The 23392-nt window shown below is 35.7% G+C and overlaps 1 protein-coding gene across 4 annotated transcripts in view; it reads left to right on the top strand.

Moving 5' to 3' along the window:
• The window catches only part of LOC148644032 (disabled homolog 2-interacting protein-like), a 365146-nt gene that overhangs the window by 103816 nt on the left and 237938 nt on the right, over positions 1-23392 (top strand). The window contains exon 1 of one of the 4 annotated variants that reach the window (XM_088615288.1): positions 11261-11577. The exons of the other annotated variants lie outside the window; for them this stretch is intronic. The gene's annotated coding sequence lies outside the window, so the exon portion shown is untranslated. Of the gene's footprint in view, positions 1-11260; positions 11578-23392 lie in introns of those variants that run through there. 4 annotated transcript variants of the gene reach the window in all.

Here is a 23392-nt window from a genome sequence, read left to right as displayed (position 1 = left end):
CTTTAGCCAGGAGTTTATTTCTTTTAAACTGGATACTGGCATATTTCAGGGATCCTCTAGTCAGCAATAAAGCATGGCAGACGTTTGTATTACCATTTGATTGCCTGATGAAAACTGCCTAAGCACAAACATTATGGAAATTGACCAAATCAATAGTTAGACTTTTTCATTATTTTGCAGGATGCTATTTCTACTGCAAGGACAATGGAGAGTGAAATTTAGATGAATGGAATCTGATTTTTTTCCTTTGAAATAAAATGATTTGCAGGAGGTACAACAGGTCTGAAAAAGGTACGACAGAAAAAAAATACAGTGAAAGTTTTAACTTAATGCCCCCTAAGGCATGCTAAACTTCTGCATGAGTATACACTGTAATATTCTATATTGTAATATTGTTTTTTGATATACTGTTGCATAGCAGACTGAAGCATCATGTATTAGCATGTGGAATCTGATTTATACAATAAGACTTATGCTGAGAGTGTTCTGTACCTGTGCTTTAAAAGTATTTCACTAGTTCCCTGTCATTAGCTTGAAGTATTACTGGGACACATTCTGCTGTGGATCAAAAGATTTACAAATTGGCTTCTGGTGTATTAATGCATAAACCAGGTATGAAAATAACACAGCTGGGAGCCAATTTTCCTCATTTCTTGTCATTGGATGCCATACTGTGAAAATATCTGGCCACTATGAATTGACAGTTAATGACCTGTAAAACATCAGGCTTTCTAAAGCAGTGTTAATCTGAACATGGTCCAGAACATGACCCCTAATCAGTTTTATCATGTTGGTTGTTCGCCTTTGAATTGTACATGCAAGTTATCTTTTTCACTTTAGAAACGTCTGCTGTGTAAAAGTAGGCATCTCAGCAAGAGGTGGGAGGACATTTCTTGATACAGCAAGAAAACTGATGAGATCTAAAAAATTTGGTTGAAATTTATTGGCTCATAGGATTAATAAACCAGATGAAATGACACCACTGTTTACGTCAGTGGTAATCGGTATAATTGGCCGATTGTGTGTGGTGCTGAATTCCTTTTCATTCGATGTTTTTACCGGAGCACCTCTGGAAGTTTTGATTGAGATCCTGTTTTTATTTACAAAAATTTGAAGTACTGCTGTCCATTCATGCATCCACCCATTTTCTAACCACTTCATCCAAAGCAGAGTTGCGGGGGAGCCGGAGCCTGTCCTGGCAAGCTAAATTATTCTAGCTTTTTAAAATTCATTGATGAAAATATGCCAGAATTTTCTGTGTAAATCGTTGAGGAATTGAGGATGGAGAGTGAAAATGTACAGATCCTTAGTGTTAGAGTCTTACCATGAATATTGGAAGTGTTTAATGCAAGATAAAGTTTTATTTGCTGTGAAAATAACCACTAACATTAGATAGTGTAATAAAAATGTAATAATAACGATAATCATTCTCAAATTGTTTATTTAACGTACTGTATAGAAAGATGAAAATGAGTGGTTAAAATTGTGGGACAATAACTTGATGCATCAGACAAAAATCTAATTACCTTATACAGTATTTATTAAATATTGACAGTTTCAGTTTTAAATTCAAAGAAACTAAAACATTATGTGTTATACTGTATATAGATCCAATTCCTATCATTTCCGTTCATTAGCAGTGCTTTTATAATTGTGCATCTTTACATCATTGGGCCTTTCAGGTAATACTTTGTTGTGAAAGAAATAAAATAGTAGGGAATCCTGATTTTTAGAGAAAACAAATTCTAGAATAATCAGAAATCCTATTGTAGTCTACAAAAAAGGTTTGCCACAGATTCCATTTTTATTCAGTAGCAAGCATTTACAATTTTGGTTATTGAGGTTATTGAAACCTAAAGAATAATGTAAAAAGTGACATCAAGACTAGTTGTTGATGAAGGTTTATTTATAGGTCACATGTATTTCTTGGTACTCTTATGTTCTAAATCAGATTCACCGTTTTAAAAGTGTCAATGTTGAAACAGATATCATATACAAATTTGCATAAGCAAATTAGAATAAAAAAATACAAAAGGCTCTTCATAAAAACTGGAAAATAGCTCATGAAAAGGGAGTTGTGGCAGTGATCAATTAGAGTCAACAAGTCTAAACCTCTTTTAGTCACCTTTAACCAATAAATAAAAGGTGTGTCGGATTGGATTTCAGAGTGAACTTTGAAAAAAGCCATCTGCTTCCAGCAAACAGAGCAACTGTCCCTCCCAGTTTCTCCCAATTGAACACTCTTGGAACCTCCTTAATATAATGGTGAACAGTTTTCTATTGGTTACAGAGATCAATTACCCTATTTCCTTTTGTTTTCAATAGTATTTTCATTTGAAGAGGTGTTGCTTTTTTGTGGTGGATGGAAGGTACAGTATAATTTACAGTACAAATTAATAATAATAATAATAATATTTCTTTATTAGCCCTATACAATTTCTTGCATTAGGAATGCGTCTTTTCGCATACCCCAGCTTTTCTCCATGGAGACACAGACACAGAGACAGGGAGAGAAGCTTGGGGTCAGAGCGCAGGGTCTGCCATTGTACGGCGCCCCTGGAGCAGTTAGGGTTAAGGGCCTTGCTCAGGGGCCCAACGGAGTAGGATTCCTCTGCCGGCCGCGGGATTTGAACCGGCAACCTTCCAGTCACAGGCGCAGATCCTTAGCCACAGAGCCACCGCTCCGCCTATGTGTCATACTAGACCCTAATTTCTAACAAAGGTTTCAATGTCATTCTTTGATAATCTGAAGAAGACAGGGGCCAGGAGTGTTTTTCCACGACATTGTCTGACATTTTAGTCTTAAAGCAATGTACCGTACTGTCTCTTACTTATCTCTGCAGCAGTAATACATTGTACCGGCTCTCAAGCCTGTACATCTCAAGCCTGCATGCAGTCTCAAGCATTGCGTATGTTTGAGGAGACAGACAGTGTGGATTTTTATATTTCGTTTATTTAGTTTACCTCTCTCAAAAGGATACTTGTTTTTATTTCAAAGATAAATATGGTTGTAGGATATGAAATTGAGGAGATGCGCAATAAAAATGTGACTATTATAATAGACCTGAAACTGAAGGCAGATCCATAATGTGTTCTGTTTGTGCTTGTTTGCTATGTTACCCTATTCTTTGTTAATATTCTATAAATATGAAGTAATACAATAAATCACATGTCAAAATAGATGTGAAGTGCACTATTTTTGCTGAAGTGAACACTGACTTATTTTGATACCACATCACACTTTACTTTAAAATGTGAAATGGCACAGGAAAAGGGGCTAACTGTTCTCAAATGTGCAACAACAAGAAATATTTTCCCCTTATATTTTTTCAGTTGGGGCATTCATAACAGTATGAATTGATTACATTACATAAATACCATGCATTTTCAAAACTGTGCTGCTAAGACGTTCCTAATTAATAACATCATTTCAGGTACCATTGTGTTTTGACTCCATTGAGATCTTATATTTTCTGAAAGGTGTCAGATTGGTGGTGTCTATCTTTTCAACATGTATTTATTTTATTTTGTGTTTCTTTGCGTTTCGTGAAAGTATAACAATTTTCATTTGAAGAGGTGCCAGAAATAAACTGAGGTGTGATACTGCACTCTATATCTAAGCTAAATTGGTATCTTGTAACAGTAGACTATTCTGTTAAATTTGGGTTCCTTCTCAGGTTTATGATGTATGTGTTGTTTCACCAGGCACAAGTTGCTATGACAAATGGCCGAGCTCAATGTTTACAGACAGCAGTTTTGGGACAACTGGAGCAGACCAAAATGAATGCAGCCTTTGATAACACTTTAGTTTTAGTGGCTTATGAACAACCTGTAGCCTAAACTCCAAGAATTTGTTCATGAACTATAAATGAGTCTGTTAAATTTAGGAACAAATCGCTAAGATATGAAAAGCTCCATGTTACTTATTCATTTATATACTTTTACAATTTTATTTTCAGTTTGGTTCACCAAATTCAGTCCTTAAGCTGAACAACATAAAAACTAGAATTAGAATTGATCTCCATCTAGACTTTATTTAAGACAAAAACAAACTTTTTGCTCCCAAAGAAAGTTAAGGAGAAATATCCAAAATTATTAATCACCTGCCCACTTAGAAATAAATATAGGGCTTTAGACTTTCCTTCCCAGCATTCTCTGCTCATTAGTCCCTGCACTAATCCCACATGTAACATACTATAACATACTGTAACATATGACAATATATTACTTGTCAGGGCATTGTCTGAATTTCCTGACACATGAGTTATGGTGCTTTGCTTGTTACAACTGAGAACTGAATTAGTAAAAAGCTTTCTTTCTTGTGTGCTTGCTTAATAAGATTTATTTAACGTACAGCATCTCTTAAAGTAAATAGGCCTTTTTGTTTTCTGTGTTTACCCTTGACTTTTCCCATTCTTCTTTATGAAATCTGTTGATACCTTTTTTGACAAAACCACCTCATAGCAAGTCCAGGAGTGGTCACAGAAGTCACAAAAACTAGTTCTGGCAAGCAGACGCTGCAAATAAAATTATTTACTAAAAGAGAAACCATTAGAAAAAATAGTAAACTGTAGGTTTCAAAGAGGACACCAGGCAGTTACTAAAGAAAGACAAGAGTAACTTGCTGCACGATGAGTATTACTGTAGGTTAGTTCTGTAAGCTCCACCCCCATCTCATTTTGATGGGCAGGTACTGTAGTCTCCATTTAATCCATGGGTGGGATAGGCTCTGTAACTTTGATACAACATGGTGGAACAAACAGATAGACACAACAGTGTGGATCCACAACAGGTAATACGAATACAGATCAACCAATACACAGAAATACTTATTTACAGTAATATTCCCAGTACAAGAGAACAAAGAAAATTACTTTATTTTCTAGGCTGATAAAGACAAAGGATAATTTCTGTTAAACTTCACAGGACATGTGATGGGATATGCACCAGCTCTTTGTCACAACTTTCTTTAAAGCATTTATGTATTTATGTTTCAAAGTGGCTTAACTAGCAAGGGTCTTGTGTGGATTGCAAACTGTGTCTAGACATCTGTAATTTGCACTTGGGCTATCTCATTTGCTGACTTTGACTGGGACTCCCCAAGCAGCAGTCAATACATTTTCTGACTTATGGCAGAGTTGGGTGGACATGAGTCAGCCTGGGTATTTCTGGACTCCGATGTTGCCTGAGACAACCATATCACTTCTCCAGTCAGTGCTGGCTCTCCTGTAACGCACTGTGTGACTCGCATAGGCAAATGACTCTGACAAATACATTTCAAGAGGAAAACAGAAGCGTTTGTGCTGGCACTGGCAGAAGGCTGTACTTTTGAGCTGTGTCCATTCTAATGTAGTTCAAACGCAGTCATCTGAATTATTAAAGGAGAGGAGTAAAGTTGGATGAAAACTTCAGACTGGGTTTCCAAATCTTAAGACTTCCAAATCCATTTATTTTCATTACTTTTTTTAAAATGACAGCTTAATTTCACACTTTAATTTAAATGAATGGTTTAATATGTAACACAGTTCTTTTATAGTATTTGGAAAAAGTGGGTCTGTAAGTCTTGGACAGACTTTGCAATGTGTAGGGCCCTGTAATACAAAAAAAAATCATTGAACTTGTGTTTTGAGTGTGAATTCCTTTGGAAAACAAATTGAATTACTTGGCTGTTATATTGTAGAACATTGCAGTGGCCCCACATGTTGCACACAAGTGTCTTTGTTGGAAAAAACAGCTGTACAAATCTTCCATCTCAAACGATTTCTGCCTTGGGGATGGATGTCTTACTATAAAGTTTTGTTTCAAATGGTAAATTTGCCCTGTTGTATTTGGTGGTGATAATGAGATAAATCTCATCTCCAGTTTCACGTTCAATGTAATTACTGTATAGTGCAAGGCCTTTCGAGTGAAAACAAATCATCTTTGTAGCACATGGAGTTTTATGTTTTAATTTTACATTATTAATGCGTTCTTACTAAGAATGTGGGTAACTGCTGTGCTTGTCAATTTCTTAGTAACTATCCATTTCCGATATCTTTAAAAAAGTGTGAATCTGTATTAATAACCTTATATGATCTAATCACACTGTCAGATTTTATGATATCGCAAGTTAATTTTTTGAATTCATGGGTGGTCTAGAAATGAAAGTTTCTAAACTGACAAAATGATTAATCAAGATTTAAATCTTTATGTAAGGTACTCTGGAGAATTTCCATTTCGGATGGTGTAAATGAAATATTATTCAGGAACACGAGCAGAGTGGAGCTTAGATTTAATTTTTAACTGAGCAATAATTACAGTTACACAAGGTTAATTACTATTTGTAGAGTCATACTAAAATGCATTGCAAGTACAAGGTACGTAATGTATGAATGTACTGTACAGTATGTTTTGTAGCTTGAAAATAGGTTTATGTCAAATTATTCAAGATCTAATTGAATTTCATAGACCTATAGTCTGTTTCACATGATTTTTGAAAAGCAACTGTAATATTAGAAGATAGAAAAAAGTGGAAGGAATGCAGTGGTTTGAAATCTCTCTTTGCCACCAGGCTTGAGTGAATTAATTTAGTCACATTTATAATCACTCATAATATAGGATTAGGTAAATGCTTAGTGATACTGTACCTTCAGTTGAAACTACTTACTGAGATGAAACACCACAGTAAATAAAATCACATTTTTCTTATTAACTTAGAATGTCCTGTATTTGTAGTGAACACTGTGGATATTTAGAGATGTCTGTACTGTTTTACCTAACAGATTAGTTGCAGGAAAATCTTAAAGGAATGATGGATTTTATTCTGCAATAGTTATTAGATATTTTGAAACCTTTTCTTGTTCGGTGACGACTGAAAGATATTTTATTCTTTTGCTTCTGATCAGTCTTATGGAATATTTATGGAACATGTTGAAGCACTTATAATGATGCAGTTAAATAAAAACTTTCTCATTTGTGAGAATATACAGTACAGTACACTGCCTACCAGTCCTAGAGCCTGAAGGTAAATGCTTTGAATCCAGGTTGCGCCACTCACCACTGAGATTAGCTAACGAGAGGTAGTGACAACCTATACTATAGATACATATATACAGTATTCTACACCGAGTCCCTATGGGACCAGTAAGCTTCATCTGAATCGGTTCTCTGTTTGATCTGACTTTTGGGACATAGCTTTTTTTTCTCTTTAATGCAGAAACAGATAATTCATGTGACAAAACACTTTGTCAGTGTACAGTGAGTACTGTGAGTAGAGTACAGTGGGCACTGGAATTAAATGGCCATATAGGATGAAAAGTACAGTACCGAAAGGACAAACACTTCTGTAACACATTGGCAACAAGAGAAACTACATTATGACATTCTGGTGGATTAAGCAAAATAAGTGAATGCAAAGTTTTTTTTTCTATGTGGATTCTAATAATATGGTTACTTTAAGAACAAAAATGGAAATTTTTCATTTGAATAAATGTCGATGCATTAGCTAATTATAAAAGCTTGAGGTACTGTAGGATTCTTTTTCCCCTTGTAATTTGTAAGCAAATTAACAAATACAGTACAGTACACTGGTGTGGTATACACTACAATGCACATTTCTCTGACTAATATGCTTGAGTTCCTCATCAGCTATTATTTGGTTCAGAACTGGCATCATCTTTCTTCTTTATTTCAATGACTTGACTTGGTTTTTCTTTGTATTTGGTTGCATCAGAGCATATTGACCAGGGGCTGGAAATTGACTTCTTCGTGGACTATTCAGTATGTGCTTGTCTGTAGCAGCGGTGGAAATGGAAATATGGAAGTGAAATGTACTTTCTGTGCAGTTACCCGTTGGTGGCAGGAGATGGACGTTTTTCACCAGAAGAAAAATGTATGGAGACGAATGTCATCTCCTTGCCAAATATTAAAAGGTTGTGAGGGGGATGCGGTGAAAAAAGTCGTTTGCCTTTGAATGTATTTCTAATGCGCCTCTCAAGTTTGTTTCAGCCAGAACAGTTGCCTAAATAATGATTACCATCAGAGGAAACACTTACAGTGGTCCTGAGGCCGAGATTGTCAGTTATGCTTTTTGACGTTTATAAAATACAGATGCAAAGTAAATGAAACTGTTGTCTTTTAGGACTATAACTGCTCCATGAATTAGTTCCATTCCTAGTAAACATTCCAGCCGAAGTGTGGGATGATTCTGGATTGGATTTATTTCTAACATTCTCTAAACATAACACACTGTTTTACAGTGTGAGTGGGGATGGCTCCATCAGCCTGTGATTCTTGCAGGGATGTTTTTTTTTGATGCAGATAAACAGCATAAATATTAATTGGATGGATTTGTGGGAGGATGATCAAAGCCAGGATACTTATTATTCACAGGTTTCTTTTGTAATCCTGCATTGCATTGGACTGCAATCTGATATTCGTAGCATAAACCAGTTTGATTATCTGCACTGTGAATTATACGGTATCTAGTTTAATTGTAACCTTAGTGCATACCATAATTATCCAGTTTAGGTACACCAAGGAAGCCATGGCTTTATAGTGCAAAGATACAGTATATATTTTATTCTTGGATGCTATTTCTAAAAATATGAACAGCTAAGCTTACTGAACCTCATTACAAATATCTTCCATTCTAATGGTTTGCACAGCTACAGTATCTTAAGAATCAAAGAATACTACAGTACCTTCAGGTAGATTTTAGGTCTCACAAGGATCGTTCTGACCTTTTAGGTTTTAGGTTGGGAGAAATTATTAAGCACATTGTCTTCTGTAATGTTCCTGAATTAGTTATTTTGCTTTTTATGAATTTACAGTACAAACATGAACCTGTCAGATGTTTCGTCTCATAAAATTGCTTTTATTAAGATATTTAAAAGGGCAGTGTAATGAGGAGTTAAGAGTATGTCCAATATGCCTTCATCAGTTTTCTGGTTTTAATCATTGAACATCATCAGTTGTGTCCAAAAGGTGTCAGTGGAATCTTACTGAACCCCCAGCACTTTGTAGAAAATAAGGTGCTTTTTTTTGCTTTAAATGCAAGTTGGAATGCTAATCGATTGCATCACTAATAAAAGTGACAGATGAATAGAAGCCCACATGTAAAGATATGAATTTTATCATCTCCTTCAGCTGCCTCGCATATCTTTTTAATAGAATTTCAAGATGAAGAGGGGGATGAATTTTAATCACACATAATACACTGCAGCTTAGGAAAAACATGCAGACCTGATTTTGGGTTAGACTGTTGTAACTTAACTTGTCCTTTTTCTCACCAGCTCTATTTCTCCCCAAATCAAGAAAACAAAGCAGGATAAAAGAAAAGTCCAGAGTTCACCACAAAGATGAGGCCATTTCTTGCTGCACCTTAGCAAGAAGCACTTGATTCACCTCCTTAGCTTAAAAAAAGCAATATAAAGGAAAAAAAGACCATTCAAAATAGGTTCTGGAGCAATTTACAAAGTGTACGTTTCACCTTTTTAAGGTTTGCTGGACAAATATACCCCACTTTGCGGTGGAAGACTACATAGCTTGTTTCCTCCCAGCAGAATTAGAAATGGAGGCCATTTCATTTACAAGGAAAACAGAGAATCCCTAATGATAGAATCACTTGTGAACAGGAACAAGCTGCTAATTAAGATACTAAATTAAAGGGCTGCTAGCTTCCAAAAGACTGCATCATCTCAAATGTTTTATAAGATAACCTTTAATTATGAATATCCCAGTATTTTTAATCAAGTTTTTTTCCCCTTAATACTTTACCCATAGAAAATAGAATCTCTATGGCATTTTGTGTAAGGTATTGTTATGACAGTAAGCATTGTACATTTCTTTTCTGATTTTATGGGATTTAGAATAATTCATAAAAATATTCCAATTTTTAATATTTTCTTTTAATTACTGTATATGTTTCCTCTTTGTTTCCTTGGTTCAGTGGGTGGAAAAGGCAACTATTTCTATACAATTATTTATTTTTTGGGTACAAGCTGGAGTATAATTTGCTGGAATGCCTGTTTACTGGTGTTATTGTTTCCACCCAGTGAAATCCCAAATGCAAAAAGTTGCTGGCTCTCTCTTCCTCAGAGAAATGAAGAATCATTGACTGGTGGTGTTCTTCTTGTGTTAGGCAGAAAAAGGGAAGCTGTACAGAAATGACTTAAGGGGGAAGTTCATTGTCAGAGATGGACAGAGGGAAAATTAATTGATATTAACAGAGAGGAATGTTCACTCCCACTCATGATTCATGTCAAGGCTAAGGAACATAACAATGAAAACTTCAGATATGCTTTTTTAATCAGTTCATTTTTTTCCCCATAAGCTCGGAACTAAATTTGATAGTCCTTGGGCTAAAAGTTTGCAATTTTAGACCTGTTGACCTAACTTTAACATGCCTTTTTTGAGATCCTTGTGCTTTTTCCACCTGCAGGCTACTGGTCTTATTATAATGATGATCAGCAAAGATGCAGTGCAATAGCCAGATTGTATATTTTCTAAAATGCTGCCTGATGCAGTGACAAAGCTCCAGATTTTTTTTAAGTGCTTGTCTTTTGTATAGCAAAAAATTAGCCAAACGAAGTTTGGGGCTGGAGGAAAAAGTTTAAGTTAGTATTACATTCTTGTCTGACTGAAGTATGATAATGATGATGGATCACTCTGTAGACCCCCATAAACATAGAACTGTACTTTATAAAAAGGCATACATACTATAAAAAGGCATGCATAAAAACAAAAATGCAAAAATGTACAACTATTGAAGAAACAAACAAAATTCACCACTGCTAAATCTTTTCTAGGATGAGTAGATTTTTTAAAATGATGATGAAACTGAATGAATATTTTGTGAAACTGTGAATAGTTTACCTCCAAGCTTTGCTTACATTATGGAATTCTGTTGCTGTCCAAAAATAGAGCATTGTGTTTGGTTTTTATGACGTGATAGAACACAGAACAATTTGCTTGCAATATGAGTTTGAAGAAAACAATCCAGCAGACTGCTGTGCTTTTTTCCCTCAGCCTAAAACAAGCAAAACTCACAGACCAACAAACACCCTGTGGTTTCTTTACTTTTTCATGCTCTCTCATTGTCTGCAGTCATTCATCTTGCACTGTTGCCATTGAAAAGTGTAACACAAGTCTGAGTAGAGGCTAGGCCTTTCAGCACAGCTTCCCGAGAACCTTGTCTTTGATTGGTCGGTCTTCTGCTAGGAATTCAGCTCATAGAGAGTGTTGCACACCATCTGCCTGAGGGGGTTGGAGTGGGGAATACAGCTGCCTGCAGTGCTTCCTTAAAAAAAGATAGAGAGCACACTTTAACTGAGCCTGCTTTCTCCAGTTCTCAAACGGGTCTTGTACTCAAGAAAAAAGCACTTCTGCCTTTTTTTTTAAAAAAGGACCTGAACAAAACATTCTGGTTTCATGCACTGCAGGAGTTTTCTGGCTAAACTGGGATTTCTGTGGTTCCCTGCCTGAAAGAGAAGAGCTGAAAAAAAGGGGGAAATTGCATGTCATTACAACTTGTTGCTCTTGGCTTACTGCAAATGAGGATGAAATTCCAAGTCTGTTTCAGAATAAAGCACATTTGAGGTAAGGACACAAAACTCTGGTGGAGGGAGGCTGCAGATGAGCTTTCAGAAACTTGCTGTTTAGTTCTGAGCTTCCAAAAATGTTTTTTATAGCATTGCATTGAAAGGCTCTGGATATCGGTGCTAGGAGAGAAGGTGTTGAAACAACTGTTTCTCACTCTTGTGAGATCTACAGAGGATTGTTTTGCCAAGTTTATTGATGTGTGAATGGGGCGGCTTTGAATTGCTTGGCATTTTGGAATCGTCATGATTCAGATGTTTTTCCTTTTTTGTATTTTTTTAAAAAATCGCTTAACCCTTCATAGTACATTAGAGTTATGTCACTGCTAAGTTAGCAGTTCATAGAGAAAAGGAATGGTAATTTGATGTCTATTTAAATTTATTACTAACATTAGTATTAGTATTTATGTATTTATTTTGCTGTATGAATCTATTAGTAAAATAACAGCACGACTCGTTATAAAACAATACTGTGTGTTTTACAAAGACTAGCCAGGGAATTGCAGTACATTGAGCTATAAGATTGTAATAAAAAGGCTTTTACTCGTTAAAGTGTATGATTTATTTAAAATTCTGCATGTTAACTTAAATTACAAATCACTGAAACAAGTAAAAAACAAATGTGAGAGTTCTAGTGTGTGACAATGAATATATTTTTAGATGGGAAGACTTTCTTCTCCATGCTAGAGAAATTCATTTCAGGTGATGTGGAAACATGCTTTTCAAAACTTTTTTATTAAGGGATTGTGGTATTTGTTGCAGTTCTGTCGGCAATTATTAATGTGGTCTCAGCAGTGTTTTATAGTAAATTAGTCATGTGTACTCCACATTCATTGTTAACCTATATATAGGTTCAGGACAGCAGTTCAAGGAAGGAAGTGCCTTTGGAAACTTATTAGTGGGGTGTAAAGCTTACTGCAAAGCTAGTTCTGCAACTGCTTGGAGATGGAGGATAACAAGTGAAACCTGTTGCCAGAAACAAGTAAAAGGAACAGTACCAATTAGCCAAAATAGCAGTATAACAATAGATTTTTAAATCAGTTGCTTACGCAGATAGATTCTTAGCTTCTTGCTACGCATAATGAAAGAGTGACTGTGCAAGAGGTTTTTAAACATGTTATAATGGGATAAGTTCCAAGCTAATAAATTCAGCTAACAATGGCTGTTAAGCACCTTCTAGGAGACTGTGTGGTGAAATGCCAAAGTTTGATATTGCTGTAAGTAACAGTTAATAAAATTGTGTATCAAAAATGTATCCATTTTAATGGTTTCTTAGCTATTGGGACTTTTCTTTCAGGAGTTTGCTTTTAATTGGGACTGTCTTATGAGCTCATTAATGAAAACACTATACTGGTGTTCATTAGCCAGCTTTCTGTCTTCTTGTTTCATAGGAAAACATCACCAGAGTCTAGGAGAATGTACTTGGGCAGATATACGCTAATTGATTAAAAGTACTGTTATTAGAGAAGATGCGGAGCATGTCATTAAATTGAGCTTCACTACTTAACTGAAGTGCTTCTTCCATAAAGACCAGTCTTCCCAAGCCACCGTGATGCTAAAGATAAACTTTAAATTGCCATGTCGTCATTCTGATCAGAGTTGCCGAATGTCTCTTGATCCGGTAGTCTGTGTTGTCTGATCATGCGTGCTGATGTCTGGGTTGAGTAAATAGGAGGCAGTGGTTCTAACTGCCATACTTACTTAGAGCTGAATTCTGTAGCAAGTCCCTGGAACAAAAGGTAATTACGTTAACTATAAACAACAATCAGGCTTCTGAGTAAAGATTCAATAGAGCGTCCCCTTGACGATAATGTACAGTCAGTTGTGTGCTTAGAGGGGGTGGAATGTGACTGGGTTTGGACAGGACAGGAAACTCTTTCCTTACTCCATTGAATTCTCTACATCTGCATTTTTGGCCACATAATCGGGACATCTTTATTCTTGTAGTTACACCATTGGAGTGAACACTGAAATGGTTTTATATTATGAGTAATTATCTAAGAGGATAATGCTGTAAGTATGATCATGCTTGCTAAAAATGGTTCATTTGTATACTGAGTCACTTACCGTAGTACAAGACCCCTTTGTGTCACAGCTAAGTAAATAAATTCAGAGACCATTATTCATTAAGATTTTGGGTTGTTTTGGAAGAAAGTAAATTTGTCTTGGGGTGCACCGGGAAATTTAAGTTTGAAAAGATTTATTTGAATTGTCTTCTGTACGTTTTAGTTTGACAGTATGTTTTTTTCTTCCCAATTGCATAGATTTGGTTGTATTGATGATGATAAGGGTGAAATGAAATCTGATGGGTTATTGTCAGTTATATTGCTGGAGATGATTCCTTTAGTTTTATCACTAAGTCACAGAAGAGTACAATGTAAGGTGCAATGTTAAAAGAATGAATATTTTAAGTGATTCAGGTGTTCAGTATATCAAACAATGATTTTTGACTTCAAACGGCACAGAGTGCTTCTTGTCACACTGCACTGTTCAGGTGTTTTAATAAGAACAGAGGGAAAAAGACACAAGGTTAAAAAAGGGATCTGAAAACTATCCGTCTCTGTAAACAGTGATGTTGTGTGAAATGTGTTGAGTGTAATCAGAGGGTTACAGCCTGAAATAACTTGCCTGAACAAGACACTTTTGTGCTGGTAGTGTCTATGACATGCTTATGTAATGTACAAACTGCATTACAGCAAAGACTCAAGTATTTGGATTTATGATTTACAAATTATTTTATTAATAAAACTAGACTCTATCAATCAAGTTAAAAATACGGCCTGTATGCATACAATTATATCAGTACTAATGTTTATTGATTTCAGATCATTGTGCACAAAAATAATATATTTTATAATTGATTTTATCTCAATAAGGTGGTATATTTTAGCTCGCTTAAAACTTTCTTGAGATCAGTGAACAGTGCATAGGGGATCTTATTATTTGGATTTGATAAACAGACAAAACAGGTTTATTTACCTTTAAATGCAGAAGAATGAGAAAATTCCTCTGGGTGCTTTCTGGAGGATTTACAGTAAGTAACCTTTATTGTCATGCAGATGGTAACACAATTTGAAGCAGTGTGGCACAGTACTTAGTGGACTTGTAAATCGAATGCTGTGGGTTCAAATAGTGGGTGCTGTACTGCTGTTGTGACCTTGAACAAGGTAATTACTTCAATCAATTTCCCTCAGCAAAATGCTTCAGCTGCATAAATGGTTATAAATGTAAATCACTTTGGATAGAAGGATCAGCCAAATACATGAACAATAACAATTAAAGCTGTGTGCCCCAGGTAAAGATTTCCTGAGGCTGCCATTTGTACAGGTGCTTCTGTAGATAACATTTAACAAATAAAACAACAGATTTTTTGTTTTGTTTTGTTTCTCGGGTGTTTTGCAGCTAGGAATGGAAAGTCCTGTTCAGACAACCAAGGAAGTAGTGGAATGCCGGTGGCATCGTGGCACACTGCTTACATATGTTTTCAGTGATGTGGAAAGCAGGGCTGAAACAACAGGCCAGGGGTATCAAGTTCAGAGGCTTTGAATTGTTTCCTGATTCAAGAAGGTAGAGGGAAAGCACTCATATAATCACATCAACCTATTTGCCTAATTTCCCAGACTCTTAATGAACATTTATTTCTGAAATGTGTATATTTAGGATATTTAGATATTTACCATTGACAGAATTTTTTTTTTTAATGTATTGGAATGTAAACAGTAATACCAAGTTGTATTTCTGTACTTTTTTAAAGTTTGAAGGGGCTTGTAACAAAGAAACAGTGAATCTATCCTCCTGCTGTATTCAAAAGTAACTCCTATACTGCATCTTATGTAAATCTGAAGTCCATAAAAATATTGTGCAGTACTGTATTTGTTAAGTGGTACCTCAAATGGACATTGCTACAGGCCAACTATAACAATTCAATGCTGAATTAATTGTTAAAATATCATTTGTATACTTGCCATTCTTTAGTTTGGATAATTATCATCTGCTTAGCTAGAATCTGCCTGTATATTTCAAATAACCTTATAAAAATGCAGTTACAAAAATAGCGATGACAGTTATGTGCAAACAGAGAATGTATAGCATGTTAGGAATGCAACCCCATTCCCAGGGCCTCTATTGACAAAAGTTTATTTCTTCTCCACATACAACATACACCTTTGAACTCAGTCACCTGTAACATATCGGCAGTCATTAAGATGAGTAAATACCTGATTATATGTAGAACAATTCAGTGACATGCAGGATGATAGAATACAGTGCAGAAGCTGTTAATAGCCAAAAAAAGCTTTGAAATCTTTCGATTAGTGCCCTTACTGTCAGTGTAACAAAGGATATTGAAGAGATAAAGGAATGTGATTTAGCATGTGTAAGAAATAGCCACTATAGAATAAATCATAAAACAATATTGTAAACAGGATCCAGTAGAAGTCATGTGGCATTTAAAATGTACTCTGGTGCAGTTTCTTGGACATTAGCAATGATGATTTACTGCCTTATTCCCTTATCTAGTCATAATCAGGTGGCTCCTGAATTAATAATACCTACAGTGTATTGGGGCTTTCTGTGTTCCACCATTTTGTGAAAATGCACAGTAATTCTTATACATGTTACAACGTATTGTTTGTATTCAAAAACTGTCCTGTACGTGTCAGCATAGACCAAAAAGAAAACTGAAATATGTTGATTTCATAAAGTAAGTACTTAGAACCATAAACTCAGTATTTGGCACCCTTGGCAGCAATCATAGCTGCAGGGTTTCTGGGGTAAGTCTGTGCCAATGTTGCACACTGGCTAGTTGCAAGTTTTTTCCCATTCTTCATGGTAGATTTACTGACACTCTCGCACAGCTTTAGGATCGCTTATGGGCATCAGTTTTCAAGTCTTTCTACAGTAATCTTTGACTGAGACACTCAAGGACATTTATTTTCTTATTCCACTCCAATCTAACTTTTCAGATCAATGTCCTGTTGAAAGGTGAGTTTTTGTTCCAGTTTTATGTGTGAAGCATGTTTTTTTTAAGATTTGCTAGTACTAAACTCCTGTTTTCATCAGTATCAACAGGCTTCCTAATACCTACTGATGAGAAGCAGAACTATCACATAATTCTGAGGCCACCATGCCTGACAGTAGTGTTTGAGTGAGTTATGTCCATGTGAGCTTGTGTCAGATGTACTGTGGCATTTTGCATTTAGACCAAGACATTTCCTCTTTTGTCTTGTCTGATTACAAAACGTTTAGCCACATGTTTGCAGTATCTCTTACAGTAGGCGCTTTTTTGGAAATTCATTTTGGGACACTTTTCAGTTTTATAAAACCCCTTTTGTGGAGTGACTCAGATGACCTATAGACATTTCCTCCCACTGAACTCTGTAACTCTTGCAAAGTTGTCATTGGCTTCATGGCTTCATGGTGGCAACCCGTTTCCTCCCTGCCTGGGTGCTCAGTTTGGTGGAGCAGCCTGGTCTAGCATGTCAGGGTGCCTTCTAGTTCCACTTCACTTTCACGTTTGACTCCACCAAAGAGATATTTAAGGTATTTAAAATGTTTTATACCCTTCTCTGGATCTGTCGCTTTTACAAATTCAGATATACCTTACAGAGATAGTATACTTATTTTTACTGGATGTGAACTACTATTATAACACACAGACAGAGGCCATTCATCTAAGTTTGTGGCTTATTAAAGCTTCAGATAATTTTGTGTACCTTTTTGTGTAAATTAATTTGGTGTTCGACACAGCAAAAAGCTTTAATGCTTATGTAATCATGATTGTTCTAGTTTTCTTTCATATTACCAATTTACCCCATTTATCTTTTTTTGCTTTTAACACGCGGAATAGGTATTATATATCAAATATTAATTGCTGCTCCAAAGTGTCATGACTGCGTGCTTAAAAGCAACGAAATGTAAAAACTGTGCAAAGGTCTGAGTCCTTTTGCAAGGCACTGTACATTGTTAAAATCGCATAGTTCAGCATTTCATACAGCAAGAAACCATATGTACAATAGAAAACTTAAATTACTTATGCTCAGAAGTTTTGAGTGAAAGTTTTCTGCTGGGAAATGCATTGGCATATTGTGTGTTCTGGGAAATGTATTCAAACTTTCTCAAGCTGCTGTGTGCTTTTTAGAGCCATTGTATGGTCATTATTACCAAGTGTAGGCTGAAAAGTACTTAGAACGGTATATAAGTTCTCCCCTGTATTCTGGACCACATGCAATACTGTATAAATAGAACATAATTATGAGAATTAGCATTTTTTTCTTCCACTGTGCATTTATTTGACAATCTCATATCTACAAAACTGTTGTTTTGACATTGATCTGTGACTTTGCTTGTCAGTTTAGCATTTCTCCCTTTTGATGCGCCACACACACAGCAGAATAAAATCATTCTTCATTGTATGCAAACATTTACGATAGCTGTTATCTGTGATGTTATTTTGGTGTTGAATGGCCATTATTTCTTTACATGGCTATGACTTATATTTAGAATTGAACTAAGAGCTAGCTTACATCTTTTCAGCTTTTCTTTATTGTTTTTTTAACAATAAAAAGGATGGCAGGAGCCCATCTTTAATAATTTATCTTAGTTACTACCCTGCGGCCAACAGATTTGGAATTCTTGTAAAGTGAGACTCTCTTGACTATGGAGTTGTAATGAGAAAGCTTTCCTGTCTTTTATAAAGCAGGCTTTTGATGTAGCCACTCTAGACTTGCAGCTTCATAGATAGAATGTGTGGGCAGTTGAGGTCTCCATAGGGGCTGATTTACAGAGTATGAAGGTTTGATGAAAAATTGATATACTGTATCACCATAAGATAAACCTCATACTTCAGCATTCCTGTGAAATATTTATTAGTGGGGGATATTTGTAGTTGGCTTCAATAATTAATTTGTCATTTGAATAATCAGAAACATAGAGCTCAATCTGCAATTATAATTTTAAGAGTTATAAATCAAACCGGGCAAAATTAATATTTATACAAAATATTGTTGATATTAAATAGCATCATTTAGATCAACTCATTTTATTGCTGACATGGAAATACATGTTATGCATTTATTTCTGTCTCACTCATCGTGACTGGCAGGATTTTGATTAAACTTTGCAGGAGCACTTCTGTGATCAACCGATCAAAAGGCTTTAAAAAACTGTAATTGATAGTCACTTGTTTGATCGTCAGTAAGAAAAAAAAATGCTTCCTTTCCAAATATTTAGAGTGAATATGTTTGAATTAAAGCAGTTGTTGTAGATCAGTAACCTTTCTTAATTTTCAAATGGAGGCCTTAATTTTAAAATCTGAAATATTTCAATTGCTCGATGATTTTAAAATCTATACTTTTATATAAAAAATATACTAGAGTCTATAAAATACGGCATTTCGAGTGTGATCAATAATTTAAACAGCTTTTGTTTGAAACAGAAAGGACACTGTATGCATGTCTAATGCCGTCTGTTTATATTGCAAAAATAGTAATATGTTTTTATCCCATTTAATTGGAAGTACCTATGTATTTCTGTGGTGTAAGATTATGTTGACATACTATACTGAACTGTAATTCATTGTGGCCACAGAATTAGGATAAAATACAAAGTTATTTGTATATTTCATCGTGGGCAGTATCTTTCTGTTTTGCTTCCTTGCGTGTTTAAGGTTTAATTAATTCTGTTCTCTTGAATAATTCCCCCTCACGTTGTTTTCTTTTTGGAATGATTCCAAGCTTCTCTCAGTGGGGCTGTGGGTACTGAGCCGAAACTTCTTGCAGAGATTTTAGGATGCCCTCCAAACAAGTCCAGGAGAATCGCTGGCGTTCTGCTTTAAAACGGCAGTTTTCTTGTTTACTTGAGGCGTCATTCCCCACATTGCCTTTATCTGTAATGCAACGCAATGACTGTTTTGTCTGTGCTGTTTCCACTGTTTTTTTTTTCATTGTTTGCCTTCCCGTTGGTCGATTTGAAAAAGGAAACATGCAAAGAACATTTAATAGGTTGTTACGAGAACTTTTTGGGGAAAGGAGGCTTAACCTTCTTAAACACCCCAAAATAATTTCTAAAGTTTACAATGCAATTCATTCCTTTATACTAAATTTCCTGTCCTTTCTTATTTTTCCCCCCTTTTGAATTAGCCATGTTTAATGGACTGTCCCTGTCCTTCATTTTTGCATGCCTTCCAGTTGTGCTTTTTCATTAAATTTGGTTTTCAAACTCACTGTGCAGTTATCAGTCATCAGCGATTCACTACTAATGCATAAGCTGTGTTATTGCCAATGTGTATTAACATTCCTGTCCAGTATGAGCTAAAATTATGAGCATTTTTAGATTAAATGACATTCCAAGTGCATTCTGATCAAGAAGAAATGGGTTCTGAAAGATTTTTGTCATTCAATAAGCTTTTCTGCTGCATTCTTTGTATTATTTGTGCTGTATTACATGATTAATTGTGGTTTCATTACCAATTTAACTAACAGCATTTTTCCATAACCTAAATCCTAATAAATCCTATTGAAACAGTGGTAAGAAGTCAGTTTTCAATCTTTGCAACTCACAGTCCACACAATATTCTCTGTAATCTGTTCTTTCTTGGTTTGCACTCATCAGATAATTTTTATATTTAGACAACAGTTGGCGCTTGTGCCCATTTAAGTTTATACAGTATTATCTTACAACTTTAAAAACGTGACAAATTCAAACATGCCATTAAGGAATATTGTTTAAAGCCCATCATGGGATTTACTTCTTTACTGCTTTTTTCACAACCACAGGATTGGGTGTTTTACTCTCTTTTGACATTTCAGAGGGGAATTAACCTCTACTTGTTCCTTTGCAGCCCGCATACTGATGCAGATTCCTGCTCTACTTCTTTGCTGCTCTGAGCAACACAGTGAAAATGTTTCTCAATACCCTACTCATCAGGGTGCCCAATTTTGAAATTCATTGCAATAGGCAGTGTATGAATGCATAAGCTTTGCTTGCTTACTTGCCTTGAATGTTTTCAAGTGGTCGAAATCGGAGGGCTTACAGTTCTCAGTATGTACAGTAGCTGGAAGCAGGTGCTATGTGTTGCAGTTAATCTAAAGCACAAAAGAAGACAACACTTTTTGTGTGAGAAACAAAGATGTGTTCATACATACTCATGCTAAAAGATAAAAGCAAGAAGCTTGTTAACATAGTGAACTGCAGAACAGGAATGCATTCAGTAGTTTTAGTGGACTGTCTGTTGCTTGGTGTTGGTATTAGTTGACTCTGGGATACAGGCCAACTCCTCTAAGAACATTAGGGGGCCAGTTTGCTTTGCATTCTGTGCAGCAGGGTGATGATTTTATCTGGAGATTTTTCTTTGCTTTTGCAGCTACAGTAAATTGCATGGACAGGAGAAGGTGAACCAGCACATACAGTAGTGTCACTAAGGAGGTTTAGAGAGGTTTATCATTCCACACTGTTCTCCAGGGATACAGACTTCAAGAATCCCAGTCTTTTCTCTCCTGGCTGTGCTGTTCTCGTTGTTCAGCACTGAGGGTTGCATTTGTGAGGGATTAGAGTGCCAAAAACTTTAAATAACCTGAGTCGCACAGCCAGTTAATTTTACTCAACTTTTTGGAAGCTTGTAGCTACTAATGGTCAATCATACAAATATATTAGTATATAAGGTCTGAAGTACATTCCCTTTTGTCTACTTCAGATTGTATTCATAAATATTAATAGGTTTGCAGTTTTATCTTGATGAGAATCAGTCTCAAATAATAAGGTTAATGTTCAGCCCTTCCTGGAGATAACCTGAAGCCACATAATTATTGTTAGATAAGAAATGCATACACAAGTAGGTCAGAATAAAACAAGGCTATCCTTGTCCTATGAGACTGCTTCTTATTTTTCTTTAAAATATTCAACTCGTAAATTTACATTTAACAGTGTGCATATACTGTAGAAATGTGACTGGATCTAAAACCCTCTTGGAAAAAAGGATGTGATATGCAATGCAAAGAAATCATTTAATCATTAAGCATGTGCGGATTAGCAGAATTTAACAACCTGGGGACTGTGTATGGATTCTAATCAAAACTGAAGAGGTTCCATGCCAAGGAGCACTGTTATGTATGCGTAAGTATTTCTTAAATGACTTTGATTCCAAATAGGTTTGATCCCATATGTTCTCATCTTTAAGAATCTCTTCCCCGTTTGAGGTGGATTTATACATAGTGCCCATATCGATATTTTATGTTTGGTTACATATCTTCTGATCTCTTTTCGGCATCAAAGGATTCTGCGTCTCCTTTTTAAAACACAGCACAAAGAGAGCTTTTCTTTCTGAAATTGTATGCACATTTGATAGATTTCAGGGCGCAAGATTTTGGCTCATTTCTGCTTTGTGTTAATCTTATGCAGTGAAGAAAGGTGCCAAAAAATGCCAAGAGATTGTAACCCTGGAGCTGAAGTACATCAACATCAGACTATTTCATGAAGCATACATTATGTTGATTTTGTACTTATTCCACTTCAAGAATCTGCCCTTTCCAAAACAGATTAAATAGGCATATTCCACATTTCTGCTTTGTATTGAAAGGCATATACTGTAGGTATAAACCAAATGTTTTCCAATGTTTAATTAGCCCAAATTATATATAAGTTATTGTATTGTCTTTTTCTACTTGGAAGTAAAAATCAGTTATGACTACTTGAAAGAGACGTTCTGTAAATAAATGGAGTTGAACTAATTTATGAATGCTAGGTTTCAGAATTTAATATGGGGCTCAATTGACAAAATCAAGTTCCTTTTTAGGATGCAAGAAATCAATGATATGTACATTGTAAAAATGTAAATCGTATTATTTTTCACCTACAGATGTATTTGCTAGGTGCACTATTACTATTAATACACAGAATCAGTAATTATGTTAGGGAAAATCAATTTGGGAAAGGATTCTGTGTTTGATTATTAGCTTAGTTGCTGTATGAACAAGGTACCACAGGGTTTGCCAAGAGGACACAAATGAATCAATGGTGCTGTCTTTATGATTATCTGCCTGAAGCAGTAAATGTCAGCCATTACAGTTTATCTGTATTAAAAAACAGAACAGATTTGAAGTAATTTAATCTTGGACAGTGATGTGTTAATATGGAGTGCCCTTATTTGTAGTCAACTCTGGACCTTAGTAGAACTTGAGAATTACAGCAGAGAGTGCCATTGCCTTAGGTCAGATTCGAACTCCGATAGAATCAAAGAGATGTTGATGCAGTGCTGTTATTGCTGCAAGGAGTGGACATTCTCTTCTGAAATCTTTCTCTCTGTCTTGCTTAACCCCATCTAGGCAAGACGTGTTGAAACAGCAAAGGTGCCACTTTATCTGGCATGAAATGTAAGCGAACTACGGTAGACCGTAAAAGATCAAGGTGTGGCAGCACCGCTGTATTTTATACATTTCTGTTGATGTCAGGTTTACGTTTTCTTTGCCAGAGTGTTCTTGTCTACTGTACATGCATGGATGCAGTTGAATTGATTGTATTATTGAGTCTGATGTTAACGCAAAATAAAGTCACAATTACAGTACAGTACAGAACCCAGACAATGAAACTGCAGGTCAGCGCCAGCAAGTAAATAAAGCTGTGCCAAACTGCTGTGCCAGACTCCGGTGGTTTCTGTGCTGGCTGCACACTGTTATTAAAAGCCAAAAACAGCCACAGGATGCACTATCAACAGCAACTTATGTTAGAGTTGCCTGTTTGCCATATGCCCCTGTGTGTACAGTATAGCATTACAGAGTATCTTTCTTTCCAAATAATGTTTTCATCCAACTGTTCAGCCATCC

Source organism: Lepisosteus platostomus, chromosome 21, assembly GCF_059453375.1.
Source record: "Lepisosteus platostomus isolate fLepPlt1 chromosome 21, fLepPlt1.hap1, whole genome shotgun sequence".
In the NCBI taxonomy this organism is placed as follows: domain Eukaryota; kingdom Metazoa; phylum Chordata; class Actinopteri; order Semionotiformes; family Lepisosteidae; genus Lepisosteus; species Lepisosteus platostomus.
Note: the sequence above shows the minus strand (reverse complement) of the source record. Positions and strands in the feature narration are given on the sequence as shown.